Genomic DNA, 6,301 nt, shown 5'->3' with positions numbered 1-6,301 from the left:
CTGGGGACTGCCGCCAGGCGAACACCCCTCCTTGGGCGGGACAGGCGCAGGACCATAACTTAATGTCTTAAAGAGGAAGAAAACAAAAAGATAATTGAAACTCAGGGAAAAAAATTAAAAATCTTACAGGCTCTATTTTTGTCCCTCATGTTTGTAACTCATCCTTATGTTTGTTATTTGTTTCATTAATTGCCATTTATGTTTTTATCACATATGTTATAGGTTATTTCTTTTGCCATTGTAACCAGAGAGGTTTTAAACTGAAGTCAAAGATGTTGTAGTTAATAGTATTCAAGCCTCCCAATGTCTAATATCTTCTCTATTCTTCATTCTACTTTCTATTAAAATGATGTTCTTTTAACAGAATTTTGTTCATTATAAATATTTTTCTACTTGGGAACATCCATTTACTAGCTTGTATAATTGGTAGATTTCATGGAAAATGTGCATTATAATATCTGAAGTATTGTTGTATTTACCCAGTAGATATTAAAGGAAAACTCAAGAAGACATTTTTAAAGTTCTGGTTAGTAATGAAGAAAATCTACAAATTAGGCAGTTTCAGGATTTTTTGGTAGGTAGTGTTGCTTCTAGGAGAAAAAAATAGCATGACAACCATAGAAGTGTAATATGTCTATAGGCTGAGTCATGTGCACCAGAGGAGGGCAAGCAAGTATATGTGCACAAAGGCTGCTTTGAGAAGCCCAAATGGACCAGGAACTGAAGCGCAGGAAGGGTGGGAGCACATAATATGTCCAAAATGGATGCTTCAGAAATCTCCCATGGAAGACAGGAACGAGTACATTCGAGGAGACAAGAAATATGCTGAAATAATTCCATATCCTGTAGCAAAATCAAAAGAGAAGCATAATCCAGGAATGGATGAAAGGAAGAAATGCTAGAACCACATTCACCCTTCTGATGGTCTGTGGGCTGCAAATCAGCTGACATCATAGTGAGCACACTGAATGAATCATTTAAACTTATTTTGCCCCAAACTAGATTGTCCTGTCAGCTCTTTACTGCATTCTTCAACATACTGTAATTTGTGGATATAGCTAAATGAAATAATCGAATGTCTCCTCTCGATACACGATAAACAATGTCTATATTTTATATATTGTATGGCCTTGACAAAGCAGAATTTTATGATAATTTGATATGTAAAAAGTATTTTCTTATTATATATTAGATGTTAAATGTCATGCAATTATACAATTTCTAAGTGTTTATAAGCTGCAAAGTTCTGGGGTTTTGTCTTTGCTTATAAATTAGTTTCTTGTCATTTACACGAATGGAAGGAAACATGCAGCTTGTTCGGATTTCTGTTTTCTTTGACCAGGTTACCTGCTTTGTTGGTTTTAACATCCCTTCTATGATAAATAGATAAAGAATTTTCAAGTATCTTATTGCTTCTGAATTCTTAAATAAACACTATCTTGAAACTGTCTCCTCTCACAGCTATATGTTATTGTCAAACAACTTGTCCTTTGGAGTGAAATCAAAATGAGGTTCCCAACTATTAACCATAATGAAGTATACACATATTTGTAAAAATATCAGTAGACATTAATGTCTTAATAGCAGAAGAAGACTTATAGTACATTCTGCATAATTTTGTATTTCTTTTGAGTAGATTAAATTTTTTTTGAGTGGGTAAGGTCCTGTTGTTGAAGGTACTATTTACTTTAGTTATATGACCTAAAAATCTCAAGCTGCTACTGTCATACAAGTTTCTTCTCTGCTGGCTTTTATAGGTTTGGATAGTGCTTTGCAGGGTAGTGAGGAAGAAAATATAATAACAATATTACCTAGCTGTGAACCCTGTTAGTTCCAGAGGTGCCTTACCTGAAAACTAATCTCACTCTTGCAAAGTGGCTCTCTGATTGGATTTGAGGCCAATTCGTAGGTGAGAACACATGTCTAGGACTGTAAACCTGACCACAAACCTTTGATTAGGGATGTCATAGGTATTAAAGGAGAACATACTAAATGGGGATAGGACCAACCTGCCTTCTATAGAATTATCTTAATAACAATTTATTAGGGAATTTCCCAGTCTTCATTATAAAATCTCTCTCTCTCTCTCTCTCTCTCTCTCTCTCTCTCTCTCTCTCTCTCTCTGCATTGCGCAGTAGTTAACAAAGACAACTGTTCACAGTGTGATGAGCAACTGCAGAGTGCTCAGCCCAACATTGAAAATTGGACCCTAAAGGATTGGGGACCATCAGAGGAGAGCCAGACAGATTCCTTGTGCCAAAGGCTGGGAGGGCTGCTGTAAAACAGTGCTGCCCTTGCATCACAGGGCTGAAGTTGTCATGAATTCACTATAGCTATGGTTTCTGTGCAAGACTAGGAAGTCTTGAACATGGTAAGGAAAGGGATCACCCCTCTCTAGGAACTACTGACAGTCAGTAGTGACTGAGGAAAGATGTGTCACTTTCTTTAATCTATCAGTAGCTACCTATCAACAAACTAACTCTGCTGAAGTTCAAAAATCTTCCACTATTGCTACACACGCCACATATTTTTTGAGCTGGTCACACTCCAAAAGACGTGTGCATAGGAATGAGGCTTGCTAGGAAAAAGGGTTTCTGAGAAAGGAGGGAGCAGAATGAGAAAAACAATAGGGCACGAGAAAGTGAAACCGTGCGACATGCATGCATGAAACAGTCCGAAAGTAGGGTCTATGTATATTCTCAAATGCCATGAGTCACTATTTCATTCTCTGTTATTTTCTCTTCATAGATCTCTGTTTATAAGTTTTTGATGTTCAGTTTATCTCTCTATCTCTATATATCTCAATATCATATATCATTTATATCATCTACCTACTATCTATCTATCTATCTATCTATCTATCTACATATTTCTCTCTCTCTCTCTCTCTCTCTCTCTCTCTCTCTCTCTCTCTCTCTCTCCTTGTATGCTTTTGTTGTCAAAATTGTGAAAACATTTTTACACTAAAAAATCATGTCTATTTTATCTAATTTATTTACTTTTTAAAATGGTACATTTTCAAATAAGTTTTTACCTTTCCTTCATTCTTGCAAGACTGATATTAAAAAATAAAGCCTTGACTTGAGATTTATATGTATTTTATTGTTCCCATGGTTATCTTCATTTGTATATTTGAATCTGAAACCTAATAAAATATTCCATGTATTATTTAGTCCATTAATTATTTATTCTTTGGTTAATGATCAACTCACAATTAGCATTGGACCAGGTGCTATAGTTACAAGAGAAAAAAAAAAACCATACAGTTTCTAGTTTCATGGATCTCTGTACCAAGTGAGAAATAAGAGCATTTCAATGTACTCACCAGAGCATGACCCCACATTAGAGTTAGGTTCAAAATATCACTGGAGTCCAGAATGAAAACTACCTGGCAGACTGCGATAAATCAGGTTCAGTTTTGTAGATCAGACAGAGCATTAACCATCTTTATAAATGTCTATGAATCATCTAGCAGTGACTTAATCAAAAGTTTTATAAAACAGTAGTTTTTGTTTTATCTCAGATAACAGCAGTTAATTTTAATTTCAATTACACCAGAGTGCTTTATGCTTCTTTTCATGTCGGAATAAATCCCAATTTCCTGAAAATATCCCAGGGCTTGGCCTCATTCTTCTCTGATGAACAGTCTCTGTAGACACAGCACTCGGCACCTGATCATTGGGGCATATTATACTCAATAATGATATAAAATGACATGTGAGAATTTAAGCATCCTTATAAAAAAATACGTACTGTTGAAACAGCTGTGATCTGCTTTTGCTTTATCAATTCTAGCAAGTCTTTTATTCGCAATAAAGAAATGGAAGGGCTATGAAAGTTGTGTGGAGCCATCTGCTTCGGAAATTACTCTCATACAGAGGTCTTATCCTGCATGATTTTCAACGACTTATGATTGTAGAAATGCATTGTACTTTTATGTTTCCCTTTAACTATGAATACCTAATTCGACTCTATCATCTCCTAATGAGTGTATTGGCACTGTGTTTTAAATGGTGAAGGATGACAAGTACCCAGAATTTACACTTGATAATGGAGCACAGCACAGTATTGTGTCTGTCTAAACAACTATTAGCAACCCTATCTACCTGCTAAGAAGCATACGGAGAAATGTTACCTATGATCCTGTTTGCAAAAACACAGCTTAAAAATGAATGTTAACTAATTTTTAATTAGTTAAAAGCAGATGGGATTTCTATAACTAATTAGATAGACTAGCTTTCATCCACATTTCTATTACAATTGAGACATGTGTTGCCATCCCTTAATAGTCTTCAGGCACTTGGAAGACAGGAACATCCAACAAACGTTTTGTTTTTTTGTTTTGTTTTGTTTTTTGTTTGTTTGTTTGTTTGTTTTTGTTTTTGTTTTTTGAGACAGGGTTTCTCTGCGTAGCCCTGGCTGTCCTGGAACTCACTCTGTAGACCAGGCTGGCTTTGAACTCAGAAATCTGCCTGCCTCTGTCTCCCAAGTGCTGGGATTAAAGGAGTGCACCACCACTGCTCAGCTGCATTTTTTTTTTAAATCTATGTATTCCTATAAGGCAATTCCAACTCATTTTTTTTTTTCAATCTAAGGAGTTCAGATGCAAAGTTGAATACTTGTACTAAGATATTTAAGCAAAGTTAAATTAATTTTAATAGACAAACTGTTTTGTAAATTGCAACTACTTCTATTTGGTATTGGATAACCAGTTAGTGTGCTCTTCCCTAGAGAAAACTGTTTTTAATCTCAATAATAAAAAAAATTAAAAAAATTATTTCTGAATCAGTGCTGTTTTTACTTGTATATGTAAGTTCATTTACTGTAAAATTTACAGCTAGTCTTTTAGGTAATTAATAAATTATATGCATCAATATTGTTTATTTACATTGTTCTATGTGCTATGTTCCTTGGTTACCTCTAAAGCTTTGTCCCAAATGAGGACCACAGTTTCTGGCTCACTAACAGACTTGTACTGAGTAATATTAAGTCTAAACAGAACACTATGAAATATTATTCTTCATTCATTAGTACTGAAAATTTGGGTTAGAAGTAATACTGAAGCCCCGAGGGCCAACAGAAAGACCGGAAACAGGCAACCTCGGGAGGTTGGAGGTGGTGGGACCCTCCAGAATGCACCAGGGAGATAGGAAGCTCTCAAGACTCAAAGGGAGGGGCCTTAGATGAAGTGATCTACAATGGGGAGAGGGAGGATGTAGAATCCACCAGACAGACAGGGCATAAAGTGAGGGATGCGGTGGCCATCCTACAGTCCAAAACTATTACACATAATTGTTCCTGTCTGAAAGAACTTCAGGGACAAAAATGGAGAAAAGGCTGAGGAAGAGGAGATTTAGGGACAGGCCCATATTGGAATCCAGCTAAAGAGGAAGCCCATTCTTACTGAGGCAAAGGTGTGCTTACAAAAAGGGGCTTAGCATGGCTGCCCTCTGAGAGGCCCAACAAGCAGCTGAAAGAGTCAGATGCAGATATTTACACCCAACCAATTGACAGAAGCTGCTGACCCCTGTGGTTGAATTAGGGAAAAGCTGGAAGAAGCTGTGGAGGAGGGCGACCCTGCAGGAGGACCAGCAGTCTCATTTCTTTTTCTGTTGAATTTTTTATTGAATATTTTATTTATTTACATTTCAAATGCTATCTCCTTTCCCACTTTCCTCTCTGAAACCCCCCTATCCCATTCCCCCTTAACCTGCTTCTATGAGGGTGCTTCCACACTCACCTACACACTCCTGCCTCACTGCCCTAGGATTCCTCTACACTGGGGCACCAAGCCTTCACAGCACTAAGGGCCTCCCCTTCTATTGGTGCCAGATAAGGTCCTTTGAGCTCCTTTAGTCCTTCCCCACACTCCTCCATTGGGGTCCGTGTGCTCAATCTGATGGTTGGCTATGAGCATCACATCTGTATTGGTCAGGATCTGGCAGAGCCTCTCAGAAGACAGCTGTATCAGGCTCCTGTCAGCAAGCACTTCTTGGGATCAGCAACATTGTCTGGATTTGGTGTCTGCATGTGGGATGGATCCCCAGGTGGGGCAGTCTCTGGATGGCCTTTTCCTCACCATGAGATCTCTCAGACACTGGGCCTCCACTCAGGAAACATAAACCAGCCGGGTACTGCCAGATCTGGACTCAGTCAGAGAAGATAAATCTAACTAACCCTCAAGAGACTGGAGACCCAAGAGAGTGGCTAAGTGGAGAGGTGGGGACATCCTTGTGGAGACAGGGGTTGGGGGAATGGGTGAATGGGATATGGAACAGTTAGAGGGTGGACTAGGGGGGAT

This window comes from Mus pahari, chromosome 19 (genome assembly GCF_900095145.1).
Source record: "Mus pahari chromosome 19, PAHARI_EIJ_v1.1, whole genome shotgun sequence".
In the NCBI taxonomy this organism is placed as follows: Eukaryota; Metazoa; Chordata; class Mammalia; order Rodentia; family Muridae; genus Mus; species Mus pahari.
The sequence above is the reverse complement of the archived record's forward strand: the minus strand, read 5'-3'. Positions refer to the sequence as shown.